General features: G+C 46.1%; 1 protein-coding gene and 1 pseudogene across 2 annotated transcripts in view; both read left to right on the top strand.

Annotated features, from left to right (window-relative positions):
- Nucleotides 1–1,301: 1,301 nt before the first annotated feature.
- On the top strand, nt 1,302–11,049 carry LOC132352960 (large ribosomal subunit protein mL37-like; annotated as a pseudogene).
- The window catches only part of CDH11 (cadherin 11), a 151,415-nt gene continuing 139,900 nt past the window's right edge, over nt 10,946–22,460 (top strand). For both annotated transcript variants that reach the window (XM_059903551.1, XM_059903552.1), the window contains exon 1: nt 10,946–11,129. The gene's annotated coding sequence lies outside the window, so the exon portion shown is untranslated. The remainder of the gene's footprint in view (nt 11,130–22,460) is intronic.

Below are 22,460 nucleotides of genomic sequence, written 5' to 3'. Positions count from 1 at the left end.
AACTACTAATGTAATTTGGGCCAGTTAATGGATTCTGCTTTTACTCTATTTTCCCTTCATATTCTATACCAAATCTCTTTAGAGGAGCTGGCCTGACATACGTGATTTTTTTTCCCCTCCTCTTTGGTCATCATCCCTCTTCGAGGATGCCTTCTTTTAGCATCCTCTTTGGCAGTAAATGTTAGCAAACATTTATTGAACACCTACCGTATGCCTGTATGCTTGAGAGACAGTGATGAAGTATCAGTGATTATTGGTCTCTAGATGTCTCCTGCAGAGGGACAGTGGCGGGACAGACGAGCATAGGGGATAATACACTGTAGCAAAATCAAACTGTAGACAAGACTGTGGGAAGGGAAAGGTCAGGAAATATTTTTCTGAAACGTTTGATGCCTTAGTTCAATTTTGAGAAATGAAAGCTAATGAGAAGTAGGAGTGAGATGAGTGAGGAGCACAGGAGAAGAAAGAAAACACTCACTGAGTATTTACTATATTCTAGGCACTGCGATGTATCACCTTTCTAACTTACAACAATTCTCTGAAGGAGGTACCGATGTTATTAGATGTGGAAAGTGAGGATCACAGAGGTAAAGTATCTGCCAACAGCAAGTAAGGGCCATAACCAGAATTCAAACTTGGGCAGCTCAATTTCCAAGTCCATTGTCTGTGTCATGGAATCCTGCTCCCTCCCCTGATAGGAGCAGAGAAGGAGAAAATAAGATGAGCAATGGTATGGACACTTTAGGTAAGAAAGTAGACAGGTAAAAATCTTTGGAGGCCTTGAACAGCAAGGAATTGTTGACAAATGGCCCTGAGTGGCAACATCAGGGGACCTGGCTGACCTTCGCACTGAGCTCTGGGGTCAACTGAATGCCCTCCGTGTCCTATCACTTGTGTTTCAGGGCAGGACTCCAACTGACACAGAATCAATATAAATGTATCCTTTGGACATACTTTTGAAAAGCTGTGCCTGGAGTGAAGGTAATCAGTAACCATGGGCTTTCAGAGGGAAACAGAAATGTAGAAATCTTTCGGCCAAACTCATTTTAGACAAGAAGTGGCTCAGAGAGAGGAAAGTATTTGTCCAAAGTCTGCTCAGAGCTGAGGGATTTCTCTTTTTAACTAATTAAACATCAGGTGACACTGTCTTCCTGACCCAGGAGGATATTCGCGGGCACAGGAAAGGAGAGCAGCCTAGGGCCCAAAATGATTTCATAAAACTGCAGGTTGGGTTCTCAGCAAGCCTTGCGTGCGGGAAGATGGCGGCGTCCCGGTGGAGGTCTTGAAGAGATAGGATTGGTATGGCATTGGAGTCAGGGCCAGCAAGGCTGGCGCTTGCTCGCCCCGGGCGGCTCGGTCTTGGGAGCTGCGGGGCCCCAAGACGTGGGGCATAAGAGTGGGGCATGCGCTCCACGCGGAAGCCCGAGCCTCCTCCCCCGGACGGGGTGTACGAGATTCCTGGACTGGAGCCCCTCACCTACGCCGGGAAGATGCACTTTATACCTGGTCTGGCGCGGCGAGTCTTCCCGCCCTGGGACCCCGGCTGGACGCACCCGAAGTTCCGCCACTTGCCCCCGCTTCACGAGCACCCGCTGTACAAGGACCAGGCCTGCTACATCTTCCACCCGCGTTGCCGCCGCCTCGAGGGTGTAAAGAAGGCCCTCTGGCTTACCAAGACCAAAATAGAAGGCCTTCCTGAGAAAGTGCTTAGCCTTGCTGACGATCCAAGGAACCACATAGAGAACCAGGATGAACGTGTTCTGAAAGTGATCTCTCGTGCTTGTCTCTGGCACTCTAATGAACAACATCCCCAAGAGAGAGACCTACTGCCCAGTCATTGTGGACAGTCTGATACAGCTGTGTAAATCCCAGATTCTCAAGCATCCTTCTCTGGCCAGGCAGATCTGTGCCCAAAACAACACGTTATCCACCACCTGGAATCGAGAGTCTACTCTTATTCAGGTCCATGGTTCCAGTGGAGCCCAGCTGAATGCCAAGGATCCTCTGCCCCCCTAACGCCTTCCAAGAGGAAGTAGAAGCTACTAAGAATCATGTTCTTGAGACCTTCTATCCCATATCTCCCACTATGGGTCTTCAGGAATGCAATGTTTATGATGTGAATGATGACACAGGATTCCATTTTGTGTGTGTGTGTATCTCACATCTTCTTTATTCATTCATCTGTTGATGGACACTTAGTTTGCTTCCATACCTTGACTATGGTAAATAATAATGCTGTGAACATTGGGGTGCACATGAAAAGACCCTCAGCATCACTAATCATCAGGGAAATGCAAATGAGGTAACACCTCACATCTGTCAGAATGACTATCAACAAAAAGATAAGACGTAAGTGTTATTAGCAAGGATGTGGAGAAAAGGGAACCCCTGTGCACTGTTGGTGGGAATGTAAATTGGTGCAGCCACTATGGAAAACAGCATGGAGGTTCCTCATAATATTAAAAGTAGGACTACCATATGATCTAGCAATTCCACTCCTGGGTATATATCCAAAGAAAACAAAATCATTAATTTGAAAAGATCCATGCATCCCTTTTTTCTCTCATCCACTTGAAGCCACTAGGCTCTTCGTCAACAAATACAATCAGATCACTTCTGCTTAAGAAAAAAAAAAATTCAACAACTGCCCATTGCATTCAAGATATGATTCACAATTCTTTCCTTGTCCTACAAAGCCCTGGGTTATCTGTCTCTGTATTTCCTCAAAGCTCATTAAGCATCAGTCTTACAGATATTTTTTAGCTCCTCAAAAGTTCCAAATTCCATCTTGCCTCAATGCCCTTATGTAGTCTATTTCTTCCATGAATGTTCATGTTCTCTCCCTACACTTATCCTAACTAGCCCGTCTTCATCTTTTAATTCTCAGTTTTGATTCATACCTTTACGGAGACCTCCACTCACCTCTCCTTACCACCTCTCCCATATAAATTAGTTCCTAGTTATATTCCCTTGTAGACTCTGAGCAGTTAAGTCACATTTAATTATTCATTTATTAGCAAACTATTTGAGTAAGCTGTCCAATTTTCTGAGCTTCCCTGTTCTTACCTATAAAATGGGCTTAAGAATACTTGCTCTGTAGAACAGTTGTAAAGATTGAAATTAAAGTACTTAATAGGCATTCAATGAATAGCTATTAAAAGTGTTATTCTTTAATTCTACCCATGCCCAGAACAATACTCTTTGCAATGGGGAATTAATCATGGCTTAAGACCCAGAACTAAAGTGACTGTCAATCAGAATAGAGAGAATTTTCTGGAATATTGTTTCCAAGAAGAAAGCTCTTGGGCCACCTGTGTAAAATACTGCATTCCATTTTGACCTACCTTTGCTCTATGGAAACATCACTATTATCTCTTAGCCACCAAAAAGGCAACTGAATAGGGAAAGGGAAACACACAACCACTAGATAAAGCACTGAAATAGTCTATGCTGTGTAAGTTCACTTATCTTAAGCTGAGGACACTAAAGAAAGATTTTTTTTAAGCCTTCTCCGTCAGCTAAGGATCATTTCTGCCTTCCCTTCTCAGCACTGATAGTCAGTGTTTCAACATTCATGAAAACTGGAACACAGAGCTCTCAAATCCTGTAGTCTAAATTGTAGACTATTTGCAAAGCAAGCCGGTACCAACCTTGAAAATACTTCCAGTGGTTCTCCAGGAGCACAAACATATTTAAATGCACCTATTCACAAGTTTAAAAAGTAACGTAAACGTATGCACATACGAACATTGAAATAGCCCTCTGTGAGGCATTTTATTAAGCCAATTTCTTTGTCCATACAACAAACAAACAAGAATTAGAAATCAGAATCAGAACTGTCATTATGTATACCTGTAATTCATTTTAAGAAATTCATATGTTCTAGAAAAGCTGCCTGCACACCACCACTTTGTAAATTGGATTATATTTTTAAAAGCACTAAACAAGGTAGCTATTTTAATTAGCTTTCGAATAAAACCTTTGGTAAAATGCAAAATCATTTTGTAGTGTGAATAACTGGCATCATTAAATTCACTTTGTAAACAAGGGACACTTGCACCACATTTAGATTCAAGCAGATGATTCATCTGCTCTTGGTTTGGGGATTCATTCATTCAGTTAGCATCTTTCATGCATATATTATTCATGTATTCATTCTGCAAATATTTACTGAGTGCTTACCATATGCCTGGCACAGTATTGGATGCTCAAGACACAGGAGTGAATGAGAGAGATGATGTACTTTGCCTTCCTGAAGTTTATAGCCTGGTGGAGCAAGATGACCAATAAAAACATGTAAATTAAAATATGTAATATGATGTCAAGTACATATATGTTATAAACAAGAATAAAGCAGACTAAAGGGATAGAAAGTGGTAGACTACAGGGGATTAGAGCATCGAATGGGTGATTCTGCTGGTGAGAGAGCCAGGTAAATCCTGATTAAATAGGCAAAATGAGGGAGCAGACCACGAAATAGGGGCAGGGTGCTTCAGGCAGAGGGCAGAACAAATGCAAATGTCTTGAATCTGGAGTACACGTGCATTTGAACAACAACAAGAAAATAAGTGTGGCCTGAGTGATCAAGGGAGAGATTGGAAGATCAGCAAGATAGTCAGGGGCTGGCTCAAGTTGTACCATCTACACTGTGGAATGGAGGCAGGCAGGAGGCAATTGTTCTCAGCACCAGTAGGGGCAAGGGATGAGTGACCCTCAGAATCCACAGATTTCTGCCCATCACGGAAAGGTATGGTTTTTCCATATAGATCAACATACTTATATCTTTTCGCTTATATCCTCCTTCTTCCTCTCTTACTTTCTCCACTTCTGCTGACTTCCCCTTCCTCTCTCCTTTACCGCCTTTCACCCTTTCATCTTTTACCCTTCCATGAATACTTTTTTGTGTACCTACTGTGTTGCAGGCACTGTGCCTAGGGATCCGATAGATGCCCTCTGCCTTGGGTGTAGAGGAAAGTTCTTCTCTCTCTTCCCCACACACCCCCAAACATATCAAGACTAGAATCTGTTGCATGAGCTTCTCCACTCAAAGGGCAAGCTAGTGGGATGACTTGTGAGTCAAACATACATAGGCTGGAATCCCAGTTCCAGTACTTACCAGTTGTATTTATATCGAGCAGGGCATATAATTTTCTTGTCTCAATTCTCTCATCTGTAAAATAAGGATAATAATACATACTTTGAAGGAATGTTTTGAGAATTTCTAGTTTTATATATAAGTTGGTGATTAATATTATTACATTAATATTTCTGCTTGCTTTCTTCCTTTACAACTGGAACTTCAAAGTAAAGGAAGGACATGGTTACAATTTGGTAAGACACTGAAATCGCCTTCTGATCTTCTGTCTCCTCTAATGTTCTAGAATATTGTATTCATGATTATAGGATATAACCTATGGGACCTGACAACCCAAGATGACCCAGAATGGTGGCATGATGGAAATCTGTTTCTGCTTGTGGGAGAGTGCATTAATGGCCCCAACTCTTTACACTTCTCTGTATTCAGACTCTTTGCCATGCAACTTCTGAAGCTTCTTCCACTAGAAAAGCAGATTATATTTCTCCACCCATTAACTTTCAATCTGGCCATATGGTGTGCTTTGGCCAACAAAATGAGATAGAAAAGATAGTTTCCCGTTCTCAGCCTACTGGAGACAACCTCAACCTCAAGACACCGCACATATTTCTGCTTGGCATCTTGTGCAGTGACCATCACCATGAGAATATGCCCAAGCTAGCCCTAAGGAGGAGGATGAGAAATACAGAAAGCTGAGTGGAGTTACCCCAGCCCAGCCCCAGCCAACCCACAGATGTATGAGAGTAAATAACTGTTATTTTAAGTCACTGAGTGCTGTGGTTATTCATACCCTAGTATTACTGTGGTGATATATGACTGATATACTGGCCTTAATTTAATAAAAATATTTCTTAATTAACATTATCAATTAATCAAATATATTGATTGGACTTCTAATGCACCAGGTGCTGGAGATACAGACAAAAACCAAAAAAGGTATCATCCCTGCCCTCGGGGAACTTATAGTCTAGGTGAGAGGGAAAGACAAAGAAACGCTACAGATAGAGTTAAAGTGGATTATGTTTGAGAGATAGGGGATTCTTGGAGTCAGGGCTTCGCCTGAGATGATTGCCTGACTGCTCCTAGTGGTGGAAAGAGGAAATGCATCTAAGAGAGGTTTTCAATTTAACAGAGTCTTGACTTAAAAACTCCAGAATATCAGCTCTGGAAGCATCCTCCTAAGAACTTATGTTGAGTAAGCTCTCATTTACAGCCATGGGAACTGAGGCTCACAGAAAGAAAATTACTTACCCAAGGAGATTCAGTGAATTTGCAGATCTAGGACATGAACCCAGGGCCCCTGCCCCCAAGGTTGGCACATCTAATTCTATATGACCCATGACAGGCCTTACAGTGTCAGTAAATTTTGAACTGCTAAAATATTCTTGACCAGAAGTTTTATTACAAATATCATTTATGATAAGATTAATCTCCATCATTATTATAATTCATACTGTAACATGACTCCTTGCTCAGGTGATTTAAGGTGTGACAATAATCAGACCTCATAATTAATAATAGTAATTAATAACTTTCATTTATTGAGCCTCTGCTTTATGCACAGTGCTTACTGCTCTAGGTATGTGGGCACATTTAATCCCTGCAACAATCTAGGCACAGATAGCAAGCCCCATTTTACAGAACTGGAAACTGAATCTCACAGAGATTAAAGTCTTTGCTAGTAAGCAGCAGAACCAGGAATCAGACTCAGATCAAAGGCCTGTGGCCTCCCCACTTATCTCTGTGGCCTCAGCTGTGGGAATCTCTATCTGAAATGCCTGGTTCAGAAAAGGCATACCTGTTCAGTCTTTCTCAGTGTTCTCCCTCTGCCTGGGGAAGGCATGATGTGGGCCTACTGCAATGTGATAAAACCATCTCCCTATTTGGATCTTGCCTCACTTTTTATACCATTTACCAAAGGATGCCTCTAGAGCAGGAAACTTTGAGAAGGCCCGGGGTAGCCTGGGGCTTCTAAGTGAAAACAAGGAACTGACTCAGCAGGGCCTGGCTATCTTCAGAGTCTGAGGACAGACGCATCAAAGGGATGAGAGCCTGGTAACTTTGATGAAGGAACCAACAGGAAACTACCAGCCTCTTGCTGACAAGGACAAAGACAAGAAAAGGCCCATTTGAGCCTCATCTCTGTCTGGACCGGAAGAGTCAGGAAGCAGAGGGGACCGTTCAATCCTGCCTCCCGAGCAACCCTGAACCCTGGCTTCCTCCCATGAAGAACAAGGTGAAGGAAAGGTGAGGCAAGTTAAGATAAACACCCAAACTTTTGGCTGCTGGATGAACTGAATCTTTTAATTTAAACTGTCAGTGGGTTCTTTTTTTTTTTTTTCCTCTTTTCCTTTTTTAATCCAAACTGTAATCACACAATACTCCACCCAAGTGCTTGATATGGATTTCTAAGACAGATCCTAACATAGTCATAAAAAAATCCCCTCGGAAATGTGCACTTTGTACTGTGTCTATGTGTAGGTGTGTTTAAAATGTCACGAACTGGAATGCCTAACTCTAGTTCCCAGGAATTAATCACTTAGAAGAGTGAAAGGGGGGAATTAACTTGCTTTAACACTTATAAGACTCTCCAAAGCCATCGCCAAAATAGAACTTGCTGAATAGAAGTATGGTTATCTTTCCATAAGAACTAGAACTCTTTTTTTTTTAATTTAAATATTTCTCTCTCTATAAAACTGTCTTGCAATGTTTTCCCCCTGGGGCTCAGCTGTAGGTCATAGATACTCCGGGAATAAAGGTGTAAATTTTTGCCTTCCTTTTTGGTTACAATTCAATGAATTTTAATAAATTTATAGATTTGTGCAACCATCATCACTATCCAATTTTAGAACATTTTCATCTCCCAACACAGTTCCTTCATGCCCATTTGCCGTTAATTCCTATTCATACCGAGACAACCACTGATCTGCTTTGTCTCTATAAATTTGCCTTTTTTGAATATTTTATATAAATGGAATCAGAAAATATCTGGTTTCTGCACCTGGCTTTTAGCATGTTTTAAGGGTCATTCATACTGCAACATGCATCAGTATTTCTTTTCTTTTTAATGCTGAATACTATTCCATTATATGGATATACCACATTTTGTTTATCCACTCACCCATTGATGGACATGTTAACTGTTTCCAGTTTTTGGCTATAATGACTAACGCTGTTATGCACATTAAGGCACATGTGCCTGTGCGGACATAAGTTTCCAGCTGTCTTAAGTAGACTCCCAGGCATAAAATTGCTGGGTTGTGCAAAGGAATATTGAGTGCTGCTATACACTGGGTTCCATCTGATTCAGGTGTGCAATGTCAGTAGAAATCTGCCAAGCAATTTTTAACATACTTTTGAAAATCTGCTGATGCTATCATTCACGGAAGGGATGGTCTAAAGAAAACGACCACCACCAACAAACAACTGCTGTCACTTAACGAATTCTGAACCAAAAAGCAAAGAACACATTCCGGATAACGTCAGGTCAAATGTGACAAGGCTCATCCTTGGTCCTGTCTCCAAAATGGAATTAATGAAACTTTTCTCACGGATCAAGCGCTGTCCCCTAACCATCACCAATCCCCAACATCATTGTATACCTGCAATTAGACTGATGAGCCCTTCACGTTCCCTTCCTGTTTCCACTTTCACTTACGTGGAAAGCATGAGAAAATTCAGACAAGCGTTAGTAGACAAACAAGAGCAAACTCCGAGTATCTCTGAGGGAGAGTGGGGCCCTCTTCCAACCTCTCCTCTGTAACTTCATTTATAAGTGGAACCGTTGAGGTCAGAGCACCCCATCACCATGTTCTGCCCCTTTAGAGTGCGGGGACCTGGGCGGTGGCGTAGGACATACTAAGCCCATACAAAGTTTCAGGGCTTAGAGCAGACAGAAGTGGCAGATGAAAAGACAGGACCAGAGAGGATGATAAAGGAAGCAGGCAGAGTGTGGAAGGGACCAACCTGTGGAGGGAGAAGAGACAGGCACCGCGTCCCACTCACTGCGCTCTCGGGGAAAGCGCTCCGCCTCCTCGGCCTCTCGAGGGCCTCGCACCGGCACGTGTAGGGCGAGGGTGGGGGGGTACCTAGCGCCCAGAGGCCTGTCTCCTTGCGGCATTTGGGAAGTAAAGGGGGGCCGCTTTACCTCCCAGCGGGAAACTCAGCGCCCCCGCCCCCAGCCGAGGAAACGGCAGTTTAAAGGCCACGGCCACACGGAGGGCGAAGGACGCGGCAGCTTGGCTCAGGACGCCGGCTGGGGCGGCGGCCGACGCCTCAAGGATCCCGGAGCCGCCAAGAAGCCCGCGGGCGCACGGGGGGGCGTGGGCGTGGTAGTCGGATGGCCCCGCCCCGCCCGTCGCCCGCGCGCGCAGCCCCGCGCAGTCCCGTGCCGCGTGCAAACGTGAGGGTTCTGCGAACCGCTGGGACTCCGGCGCCCAGGGCTGGGAGCCCGAGAGCAGGCTTTGGCCGCCCCCACTCCCCTCCCACTACTACAGTCCCTTCCCCCTTCGCGCACCCTCCGAGGCTTTCTCTTCATTCTTCGACCTCATTAGTGTTAATTCCTCGACTCCTCTCCGCCCCTCTCGCCCGGCTTTCCCTCCGCTTCCTCCTTCCCCTTCTTCGCGGGCCCATCACTCCTTTTCCGTCCTCATCCCCGTCCCTCCTGGGATTCCTTTTCCCCATTATCCGTTTGCTGCTTCATCTTCCCTCCGTCTCTGCTTTTTCCGCCGCCTCCCACCAAAGGAACTTGTTCCGGCCAGGAGTCCTCACAGTCGTCCCCCTCCACCCTAGGGACGGCGGCGTGTGCGGGTCCCAGCACCGCTCCCGAAGCACGAGCGCCCCGCCCAGTCCCTGGCGTGATTCCGAAGCCCAGGCCCCGCCAGCCTTTTCTCCCGGCGACTCCGCGAGGGCAGGAAGCAGGCCCGGGGCCCCCTCCTCCAACGAGTCCTCCTGGAGGGCTACGGGGGCCACCCAGGGAGGATGCAGGCACTGCGCCCTCAGGCCCGGTCTCCCGCAGAACCGCACTCTTCACCGAGCCGGGGCGGGCGTGCGGCGAGGGGGCCTGAGGCAACAAGTGACGCTGCGTGCGGGCGGGGGCCACTGTACCTGCCTTGTAAGGGGGCCGGGCCGACCCTGGCTAAGCGATCCCGGCACCCGCCTTCCCCACACTAGGCTTTGGGGATGGGGTGGGGAGGGAGAACTGGGAGAGAACAGAGACGTGGTTCTTCCCAAGTCCAGTCTCCCTCCCCCAGGTTTCACCACCCGCGCCCCAAGCAGAGTTTGCTAGGCATGGGGAGAGGGAGTAGGGCAGAAGCCACCGACGTGGAGGGATCTTTGGAACGTGGGGCGATGGGGTGAGGAAGCACGATGCCGGATTGCCTCCCCCACTTGGCCGACGCTTTCCCCCTACCCACCACCCAGGCCTCCTGGGCCAAGGGCCCAGCCTGACCAGCTGGAGCGGATTTGGGCGAAGGAGGAAAGAGGGGCCCCGGAGCCCTCCCCAGTCTCCCTGTGCCGCCCTCCCTGATTGGCTGTGCGTCCCTGGAGCCCAACTTCAGTCGCTCTGGACTCCGTCTGAGCCCCAGGGGAGCCGGAGTGCGGCGACCCAAGGCGGGAAGGGGGCGGCCGCGAATCCCGGGGGCTGACATCCCGGGGGCCCCTGGGGGGAGGGACGCGGACGGGCCGGCCCCCGCAGCCTCTGCGAGGCCCAGCTCGCCGCGACTAGCGGCCTCCGCTCCTCTCCGCCCCCCGCCCTTTCCTTCCCTCCCAGCGGCGGCCTCCCTCCTCCTCCGCCCCGCCACCCCGCCCGCCACCTCCCCCCGGTTTCTCATTCCTGCCACCAGCGCGCTCGGCGGCTCATTCCGCGGCCGCCGCCAGACGAGGGGAGCGTCGCGAGCAGATGCCGCGGGGGCCGCTCGCAGCCGCCGCCGACTTGTGAATGGGACCCGGACTAGGGCCGGGGCTGACACCGCTGCGCTCGCCCTGCGCCAGCGACCGACGGCCCGCACCTCGCGCCCACCCTCCAGGGCCCCAGGTGAGGCGCACCGCCAGTGCCTTCCTCTCGCCTGGATGGGGCTTCTTCGGGTGGGGTGGGGGTTGTCTCTGGATGAGAATGTTTGGGGACGGGGGAGGACTGACTCGAGAAGGTTTCACTAATGCAAAGCAGAACCGGGGGGAGGGCGGAGGTAAGAGAAGATTTGTTTAAAAATCGAAAAGGAAGAAGCGAGCCAGCTGTGGGCGCGGGCAGCTTAGGGGGCAGAGGCGCCAGATGTGCGCTCCAGTCTCTCCCCCAGCTCCGGCCTTTTATGGGGTCTGCGCCGAAGCCGCGAGACAGGGGCTTTGCACCCGGCTGGAGCTAGAGGCTACAGAGCTGCGTTCCGGACACGCCGACTGCCCCCCGGTCAGGTCTCCGGGGAAAGTCGCCCCTGGCGCGGTGTCCGCCCGCCCGCGCTGCGACTCTTTCCGAAAGCGAAGACATGACCGCGCTTTGCAGGGTCCCTACCCCTTCCTCCCCATCCCCGCCGAGCGCTCCCGGGGACTCAATTCCTCCATCGAGACCGCCGGGGAAGCCCCAGAAAACGGAAGGAACCCAGCTCGGGTCGGCGATTTCCCCCGCACTTTTATAGCGTGGCTTTGGGTCCGCTGACTGCGGCTGGGGCTGCCGACTGCGGTGCGCGCGCCAGCCCTCAAGCCGGAGTCTCTTCGGGTGCTCAGGGGGCCGTTTGTCAGCACCCGCCAGCTCAAGGGGTGGCCCGTGAGCGGCTCAGACTCGGGCTCGGCTCTGGCTGGGGCTTGGTGGAGCTTGCCGGGGTCAACGTTAACTTTGCGAAGCAAGCCTTTCCCGTAGCCTGCGCCTCCTCCCGGAACGCGCCGAGCCTCTCCAGCTCCGCACGCACGGCCTCCCTCCCTCATCTTTGCCCCGGAACGGGAGCCGGGGGTGAGGAGCTTGGAGAACCCCGCAGAATGTGGGGGCCGGCGAGGAGAGCACCCCTCTCCCCCTACACCCGGGTACAGCTGTAGGAGGCCTGCCTGGTGCTGTGAAGAAGAGAGTCCCCAGAGAAACTGGGGTCAGGGAGGCCCCCGGGTCGCGCTTCTTCATCCCTTTCTTGCCAAGGCCTTGCTCCTTGTTTTCTGGGCGGGGGTGGGGTGGGGGTGGGCAGTTGTGTCCACACGCCTCCTTTTCCCGGGCGAAAGGTTTTCGAAATGCTAGAAAAAGAAAGCCCTGTTGCTTTTGCTGATAATGCAGCAGGAATTTCACGGGCCAAAGCACTGCTATTAAGAAATTGCATCTTTTAATTATTTAATAATGCCATCCCTGCATGACGACGGGTCGTCCCTAAGGGGTGGGGTGGAAGGTTGTTTCTAAAATCCTGCTGCATGAAGGTATACATCTGCCTATAAAGTCTTCCCTCCCGTTTCCCTCTAAAGAAATCTTTTTCGGATGGCTCTGCAATCTTTCTTGGTTTTCCTCTTCCTATCATTCCTATCAGTTTTCCTACGAGGCAGAGTAAGTTTTCGATTTAATCACAGGGAAGCCACGATAATTAATCTGGTGAGAGGATGGATCGATTTATCACTTGGGCTTGCAGCAAACATCGATGGTTTTGCGGGGTGTCTGGATTTCACAGGGACCGAGGTGTAGAAGTGTTCTCAGGAGCGAGGATCCGCCAGCATCGCATGAGCACATTTGCCACGCTGGGCTCTGAGAGCTAGAGCCTAATACCATGAGAGAGAAGAGAAGAGGCTGACCTTCATTTCATTAATCCTGGAATTATTTTCCCTACAAATACAGAGATGCAGCCATCAGAACCCAGAAGTAATCACTGCCCAACCCCTGCTGCAGGAACCCTGGTCTTCTTCCAGTAGAACAAAGGAATAAAAGTTGCAAAACAAAGAGACAGAGGGTTGGGGCCAATGCCAGAGGGACCCTGAAGCTCCTGGTCACTAAAGTTCCTTAGTCATGAGCTCTAATTCAAAGTTTTAGAGTTGGCCAGTGGGCCCTAGAATTCAAACCTCTGTGCAAGACTGAAATCCTGCCTAGTACAAAGGAATGTGAGTAGTTTTCAAGTACAGACCAGGAAAAGGCATCTGAGAGGCCAGGAAACTTTCCTTGAGTGAGAATTATCTTTACATCTTGCTTTTGAAACACTGCAAATTAATACATTAATCTTACAGCTGCACTTTATTATTAATAATTATTATTACTATCATTATTTTCCTTGTTATTTCAGAGTCTGTATAAGCGGGTCATTTTATTACATTGTCAGAAAAGAAAGAAAGAAATAACCCTCCCCACCCCTGGGGGAGAGAAAATGAAATGAAGAGCCGCATTGAACGGACTGAGATAGGATAATCTGTTGAGGCCCAGACATGTAGATTTACTCAAACTGAGCTTATTGCCTACTAGAAAAATAGGCTTTTGAAATAGCTCTAATTGAAGCACTGGACCATCTTGATAGCACTTCAGAACTTTCATTATGTTCAGCATTCTTATCGAAACACCAGACAGTAAAATTACTAGAAACCTAAGTTCTGTTTTCAATTAAGATGCAATATTTTGTTAATTTGAGAATTTTTTAAAAAGTTACATCTGGTTTTTTACGACCCAGAACTCATGTTTCCTCTTTGCAGTGGTGGCTGTGGATGTGTATGTTTGTTTGTTTATTCGTGTGAAGAGGAGGGGCAGGGTTGGCGAGCCATGCTGTGATTTGGGGGAATACAGATCAATTTCATGCTCCTTTAATGCACTTGTCTTCATAATTCATGGTTTTTCTTCCACTTTGAATAGAATTACATGGCTGCTTTGTAAAGATTTCTGGTTTGGGGACCCTCATATGGGAAACGCCATGACTTTGACCTCAAGGCTTGATTTACAATGCCAGAGCTACAGTCCCATGAGCATAGTGTGTCCCAGAACCTTGCCTGTGAATGTCTGTGACTTACGAAGTTGACAGTTCATGTAAACTTTGATCTGTGATATTCAAAGCTATTTTCAGAACCATCTAAAGATCTGCAAATCTGATTTTAGTCTGCCTTCATTTTCTACACATTTATGCAGGCAGATGTTCCAGAAACATGATCATTTCGTTTAAGTTTATTTTCAATATTGATTTTTTTCACTTTGATCATAGGAATACCTTATCATTAAATAGTAATGATAAGACAGTGGTCTATAGAGTTTGAAAGTAGGTAGCAAATCTTTTTTTCTTGAACTGTCAAATTTGCAGAATAACTATAAATTCCTAAGTTTTTTTTTTTTCCTAGAAAATCTCATCATTGTGTAAATTCACCAGCCAATGGTTTAAGGGATTGAAATGTGTTTGGGATGTTTTTCCCACTTATGCAATTGGTCCTTGTTCCATAAAAAGTTACCTGATTTGTCAAGAACCCCTGTTCTAGATTTACCAAAACATCGTAGTTGTCAGCCTTTCCAGTCCAAAGTTATTGCCCCTGAAATATGTAAATATCTTTGGTCTCTCTCTGTCTCTCTATTTATAGATATGTGCGTGTGTGTTATTTAAGGGACTAGGGGAAAAACATCAACAGGTCTGGTAAAAAAAATAAAATAAAACAAAGCTGGAGAAAGTTGGACAAATTCTGATGCACCAGTAGGAGTAGGAGTGAGCTTTTCCATCAGGATTACTAGGATAGCCATCCACAGCCTCCTCTATGGGCAAAGAAGGACTAAAGAAAACACTCGAGGAGGATAATTAAACATCTTTCTGCTATAATTTTACGCTGACGTTGAGAGCCTTGTGCATCTCTGGAAATGGGCTCCTTCGCGGAAGATTGCACTTCTGGCCACTAGAGGGCAATGGCACCCTTCTCCAACTTTGTGCGTGGGGCCCATCTGCTTTTGAGGGCACCATGAAAAGCGGTTTTGTTACCAGCAGCCTTGTCTGGACCTCTCAGGAGAGACGGAATTCAATCTAGCTGTGGTTCAGGCTACTGCTTGAGCAGTTTGTCAGGATTAACATCTTTCTAGTCGGTGGATCCCGTTACCTTCACTCTCTTCCCACCTTGGAGTTTACTAGAAAGTTGCAAAACCTGAATCTTGAGATGTCTGAGCAGGAGATGGATGGGGGCTGGGCTGTATGAGAAACAAGGTCAGTTCTCACTGAGTCAGTGATCTGGGAGGATTTTCTGGCTCTTTTTTTTTTTTTTTCTTCCCTGCAAAAAAGCATCATTTCAGACTCTGAGAGGAAGGGAATGAATAAAGAAGAGAAATATTAGTGAGATTGCTGTGATATCATTGCCTACTCTTTCAAGAGGTTTTTGAAGATGTCTGCAAGACATTTTTAATTTGCAAAAAAGAATAGCAGTTTGATCTTTGGTAAACACTTTGGGGCATGGAGTTTTAATAAAACAGTAAATGTTTTACTACTACCTTTAAACCATTCTTGATATTGCTGTACAAAACCTAACTTTAGCAGAGTGTAAAATTTAATTCAAGATTGGTCCTCATGCCCTGGAGTTTAATCATTTGACTTTTCTTTCCTCCTCAGTGATATGGAAATTACTGCTTATGATTAAATTGCGTATTCCAGGCTGCACAAATTTATATTTGTTACTGTTTGATAGTGTCATTATGAAATTCAGAAGAATGAAACAAAAAACTAATGCTATACTATAATTAAGAGGAAAGCTGTATTTAAAAAAATAAGTACTGTCTTAAGTAGATTCTTATTTGCATCTTTTTTTTTTTTTTTAACTGAGTACAGTTGCCTCCCTGGTGAATCAGCAGTGGTGTTCTTTGCAGCTCTGAGTGTGTTGGAATGCATGGGCAGTTGATGAAGGAGGGATCAATGCAAATGGATTATGGGAGGGAGTATTAAGTAACTCAGTGGAAAGTAAGACAAAGTGTTTTGTAAACCGAAGCTCACTTACCGCCGGACAGTTTATTTAACTTTTAAAACGAAGGCACTTTTAAATTGTAAGTGCTTGTGAATAATGCACGCTCATTAGAACTGGAGGGAAAATTTCACTGTTATTTGGTTTAATTAGTCGTCAGACAGTCACAGAGTTCCAAGATGCTTATAGAGATAAAGCATTGTTCTCAGAGTCTCTGTGGTCAGGGTTTCTGCTCAGGCAGAGCACCTAGTACACAGGATGTTAAATGAGATGGGAGTCTGAGAGAGAAGAAGAGAGGAAAGGAAGAAAGAGGAGGGGAAAAAAAAAAAAGAGTGTGGGAGAGACTAATGATGCTGTTTCTCATGGCAGGCCAAGGACTGGTGTCTCTCTTCCCTTTTCTCTCTCTTTCTACTCATTTAGACCATGTGAGGTGCTGAATCCAGAAAGCTGGCATACACAGCCTTACAGGCCACAGTAAACAGTGGCCAGAGCCTTATTCTATTGCCGTCTGGCACTGAGTACTCATCAAAGGATACTGTGAATAAGCATTGCCTTTTTCTCGAATTTTTCTGGTTATTCCAGTTGAAGACAAACCTTCATTTACTCCATGAACCTCCTTATTTGCTGGAAATCCTCCTGACACGGTCCTCTGCACTGGCATGATTTCACAAATTAAGATTACTTCTCCACGTTCACTTTTCTTGAAGAAAATGGCCACCATGATGATCACCTAACAAAGCAACCATGGCAGTGGAGGCCCCTACCTGAATTTAGTTTAAGACACACAGAGGTCTCTTTCCAGCCATTGCTAGGCTCCACCAGTGAGATCGAACAGTGAGAATTTAGAGCAGCATCCCTGCCATGGATGCTGATTTATTCTCAGTAAGAACAAGCATGGATGAAGGCAGGGATAGACATATCCTCTAATTATGGTACATTCACCCCCACCATGATCTCTGGGTATGTGTTACTGATGATCACATCCTGAACACTCAGGCCTATTACCATCATCCCCCAGGCCTGGACCACCTATTCAGACTTAGAGGCAGTATTGCCGAGCGGCAGGGCCAAGATCAGGGTGAGGAGAGTGAGGCTAAGACATACAAGTGCAGAGTTAGATCCTGTCTGTATTTATTTATTTATTGGCCACACCACATGGCATGCAGGATCTCAGTGCCCCGACCAGGGATCGAACTCGCACCCCCTGCAGTGGAAGCGCGGACTCTTAACCACTGGACCTCCAAGGAAGTCCCAATCCTGTCTTTATTTAAAATGTTGATATTTTGCTCATTGTGGATTTTTTCTAGTGATCTTGATTTTTTAAATATTTCCTTAAAATATTATTTATCTTGATTACTGAGTTTTTTGGCATCCCCTTATATTTTGTGCCCAAGGACAGAGCTCCACCTGACTCACCCTAGTTCCAGCCCTGCCCAGCAGTTTGATTCTTCTCGATTCCAGCTCCACTGCTTACAAAGTAGTAACCAAAAATGAGCTACCTTACTTCTCTAAGACTCAGCTACCTCATCTGTGAAAATGGAGCTCCTCACAATACCCATGTCCTAGGATTGTTGTAAGATAACATAAGGATTGGGTGCAATGCCTGGTTCACAACAAGCACGCAGTGACTGCTCGGGCCTTGTCCTCTCAGAAAGAGACCTGAGCTTCACTTTTATAGACTAATGGTGGCAGGTAGAAGTTCTTCCTCACAATTTTTAGGCCAAAATCCTTCACTAAACTTTCCCTTTGGCTTGAGGCCTCTCCGAATTAGTGATGAATTGTTTATTAGTACCTGCCTTTTTTTAAAAAAAACATTTCATAAGTTTAAGTGACCCATCCCTCTTCCATTTAAAATATTCAAGAGGCAGTCGAGATTTTAGAGATAAGTACCGCTTTTGAAAATTGCCTGCCTCCTTCCTACCTTTGCATTTTCTCCCTGCTTGTTTTTACATATGGGTTGCTGTGGAAAAGTTGCCCTGAAGTAATATCTTACTGGGAAAGCTTGCTAAGCATGTGATGTTGAGATATTCCTCACAAGGGTTGCTTCCCTTTAAAAGGGACGCATTACTATTCCAGACTAGCTTAAATGATAATTACTCTCTTGAAAAAATGTCGCCATTTCCAGAATATGCCTGTTTGTTTTTCAGGTAAATGTAGTTTGGGGTTTTCGGGAGGGTGAGCAGTGACAGTCTGACCCGTGGGAAGACTGCAGCTTGAAGAAGCTCTTGCCCTCTCTGCGCTCTTCCTCGGGCCCAAGCAAAAGCCCAGGGATTTGGCATCACGTTAAAAATAGCAGGAACCCTCACCCCCACGCAGCTGTTGATGGTGCTCTGTTTTCACACCCAGTATCACAGTCAGGCTGGGCTTTCCAAGGCTCCTGGTTCTTCCAGATTGTCCTGCTGTGTCCCATCTGTGGCCTCCTTGTGTCATCTGTTCCTACCCCAGGCCCTATGCATTCCCTCCTGAGTGCAGGGTGCAATGAAAGGAAGGCTCTGCCTGTGTTTGCTGGGAAAAGGGCAGGGGAGAGAGCCAACTTTATGAGATGCTACTCTGTGAAAGGTGCTGCACCCACTACCTCCTTAATTCTATGCAGTCACCCTATGAGGAGGGTACTGTCAGCTCCATTTTACAAGCGGGTAAAATGACCCCCAGGAGGATTCCAGACACTTGTCCAAGCTCACCAGGCTGAAGGAAGGAAAGCCAGGTGTCCAAGCCTGTCTGACTCCACATGCCCAGCAGTTTTCTGCTATCGGTGACGTGTGTTGCAATCCTGGGCCCCCTCAGCTTCCTGGAGAAGAGCAGCTAGACAGAGAGCTGAGCTGACGGCTTGACCCTGTGCCCCTACAGGATCCCAAATCTTGACCATAAAAGGAGCCTCTGAGATCTTATGGTCTAACTCTCCCTCTCAGCAGGTTTTCTGCTTGCCACTAATCCTGCAGCTGCTTAAATGTCCTGATGACAGCATGCTAGCGACCTCTCTGGAACCCCATGACATGAGAGGTGATTCATCAACTCTGTTCATTAAAATGCCCCCTCATATGAGGAGCTAAAATACCCCCCTGCTGTAACTTTCTCCCAACAGTTACTTTGCCCCTGCTCCCCATCACTTTTTCCTTCTCCTGACAGCCCTACAAATATTTGAAAATGGCATCCAGTAACAGTTAAAATCCAATAAAAAGTATTTATTGAGCACTTAGCTAGTTTCAGGCACTGTGCTAAGAACATTCTATAATATGAGACTTATCCACAGTGACCCTATGAACTGGTAAAGTTATTGCTAGCACCTTACAGAGGAAAAAACCCAGACATTCCCAGTGTTCCACAGCTGGTAACTGGCAAAGCTGGGATTCAAACTCGGGTATCTGACACCAAACTTAACCCCTATGTCAGTGTGCTCTGCCACTCAGCACTTCAGCTAATCTGGCGAGATACAGTTTACAGACCTCGCACCATCCTCATCTCTCCCATCTACTTCCACTCCATTTTGTCATTGTCCCCATTAACATGTGGCATCTTAAATCAGAGTCTCGATTGCAGTCTAACCACCATACGGTGATTGGACCTCCTACTTCTGTAGCAAGGACTGGACATCCCACTTTACCAAGTAGAATTCTCAGGAATCAGATGTTTGAAGTCATTAACTGAACTATCAGCTATTCCAGTCAACCTTCTTTTAGAGCTGAGGGTCCAGGGACCCAGAGAAGAACCGTGAATTGCCTGAGTCACTTGGTAATTTAGGAGCGGAGGGAGCAAGAACTGGGGAGCGGGGGTCTTGGCTCTTAACCCAACCTTTTACCACGATCTAAAAGCAAAAGCCTTTTTATTATTTTTTCTAGAGTCTATATACCTGTGGTCTGATTCTTATTTAAACATATCATTGGTTCAAGTATATATATATATATATATATATATATATATATATATATATACACACATATATATATATATTCCCCCATATATTCCCCCTGTAACATCATTTGGCAGTTAAATCATAACATCTATATATGGGCTTTGCATGAACCTACTATTTGGAAGTCATGGTCAGCCAATGCAGTGCCATTTGATAATATTTTGCAATATGTACCATTTGACTTCACCCTTCAGCTCTGTCCTATCTGAAAGACATCTACCACTAATACCTCCATTCCAAGTTTCCAGAGATAACAGAGTAGGAATGGCATCCTCACCTTGCCACCCCTAAGCTTTCACAGGGCCCTCTGGCAGGGTTTGGTTTGAACTCCATCTCAAACTCCATCTCAAATTTCTTTGTCCCATACTTTATTGAAAGGCCTGGGCTGGGCACAATGAAATGGTCAAATCACAGGGCCTTCCCTCAGAGAGCTGACAATATCAATGGTGCAGAACATACTAGGTCTGTCTGTAAAATCTCAAGGCCTCATACTGTCCGTACTGCAAAGGAAGTATAAACAAAGAGGACCACAGTAAGGACAAGCCACATGCAGTTCAGTGATCAGGGGTGGTTTGGGGAAGGAAAAACAGCATTGCACTGCTGCATGGTAGGAGGGGACCCTAGAGGCCACCCAGACCAACACGTTATGCCATTCCTGGCTACCATGTGCTGGTGATGACTGGAGCTCACTAGTCATATGGAGCTCACTACCCCTGGATGCAAACCACTGAGACATTAGGAACTTTCACTTTTAGAAATACTTCCTTAGGTTGAGCCAAACTCTGTTTCCCCAGAGGTTGTATTCTTTGGTACAAGCCTTTGATGTCATGCAGAATAGATACAATTCTTCCTCCCCATTGCAGTTATTCAGGATCTAAGTTGTCTTCCAGGATGCCTTCTCCCTGGTCTTAACATCTCTAGAATGAACACCCCATTCATTTTTGCTCCAGCCCTCCTCGGAGGGAAGGACTGAAGACAGAAATCTAGAGGCAGCTAGACTCTAGACTATCAACTCCCTTCTACACACTTCTTTTATTGCAGCCCGAGGCTACATTACATTAGCTTTTATTGCCAGCCACATCACCCAGAGGACTTATGCTCCACAGTTAATTTGTTTGTTTTTCCTTACGTGCTGCTGTTAAGTGACATTTCCCCACCTGTCCCTGTGCACATAAGACACGATAAGGCACCTTCAGCAGTGCTAGGGAGGCAGCCTGCCTTGCTTCAAAGCTTGCCGCTTCCCAGCTGTGCAAGTCACTATATCTATTTCTCAATGTCCTCAACTGTAACACTGGGTTAATGATGTCTACCTTATAGGATGGTTCTGATATTAAATGATATTAATATATAAAAGTGTTTAAAGAGTGCATGGAATGAGGTTGCTGTTATTATTATCTCCGTTATACTTCATATCTATAGTCTGGGTCCATTGATCCAGTCTTTCAAAATGTTTTTTAAATTTAAACCTTTAGTCTATTGTCCAGAATATCTGTCATCCCTCCTAGCCCCATGCAATAGGTTGGTTTACTCAGACACCTATCTTTCTTATTAGAAACAAAACACAACACAACAATAAAAAAAACCAGAATAGAAGCAGGGACAAAATCTTGTTAAACTACAGAAGACACTCCTTTTGAGTGATTCCACACCCTGGAATACAATATTCTTCATGTTACTCATTTCTTGTAATGCATAATTGCCATTTTGTTTGCTTGTTTGTGTGTTTGTTTGACTGCATAGCACCCAAACCCCCTTCCTGTGTTTGGAGACTAACCCACAATAAGACTCTATAGAAAGAAAGCCCTCCTTCTACTCCACAGCCTTGAAGGGCCATAGAGTTGCTTCCCTAGCTCTCCTGGAAGCTAAAACGCTGATTCAACTTCCCAGTGTGCTTTAAATTTGGATTCAGTATCTTACACTTATGCTTGTGCACGTGAGCATGTGCACACATGCGCACACACACACACACACACACACACACACACAATCACTGGCCATGAAGAACTCACTCTGGTCATTGCAGCAGTGACTGCTGTATCATCCAACTTCCAGGGGTAACCAGGGTGGTGGAGCAAGCTATCGCTACCCATGTTCAGCGGGGACAGCCACAGTGCCCTCACCCACCTGGTTCTGTGGCAGGATCTGGTCTGTGGTTCTAACTGCCCAGGCTCCTACATTCCTGACCATTTTCTGACCCTGCTTCTCTAGTCTTCCTGCAAGCACTGTGTTACCCACAGTCTGTATCTGTTGCTTTGAACTAAGAAACCCAAAAGGCTTCATTTCCCTGCATATCCTTGCAAGACTGTTGTAAGAAAACTTATCCCCTGCAATACTGAGTGGGGTATCCGGCTTTTGAGTTCCTCTCAAATGCTTAATAGAATGTTGATAGACAGTTAGATGTTAAGGTGTGAGGATAGAGCAGAGAAAGCCTTTATTAAACATTGAATGGTCCGATTTGTGTTGAGCAAGAATTGGGCAGGATGTCAGGACCTGAGCAGAAGCCTAGTGATAGGCTCAGGAGCTCAGAAGATGAAGTGGGATTTCCATAGGCAGCTATGGTGGACAGCATAACTGCTAGGCATCTGAATGGCAAATGGTCTCTTG

This window comes from Balaenoptera ricei, chromosome 19 (genome assembly GCF_028023285.1).
Source record: "Balaenoptera ricei isolate mBalRic1 chromosome 19, mBalRic1.hap2, whole genome shotgun sequence".
In the NCBI taxonomy this organism is placed as follows: domain Eukaryota; kingdom Metazoa; phylum Chordata; class Mammalia; order Artiodactyla; family Balaenopteridae; genus Balaenoptera; species Balaenoptera ricei.
This window is presented reverse-complemented; position numbering and strand designations above follow the sequence as displayed.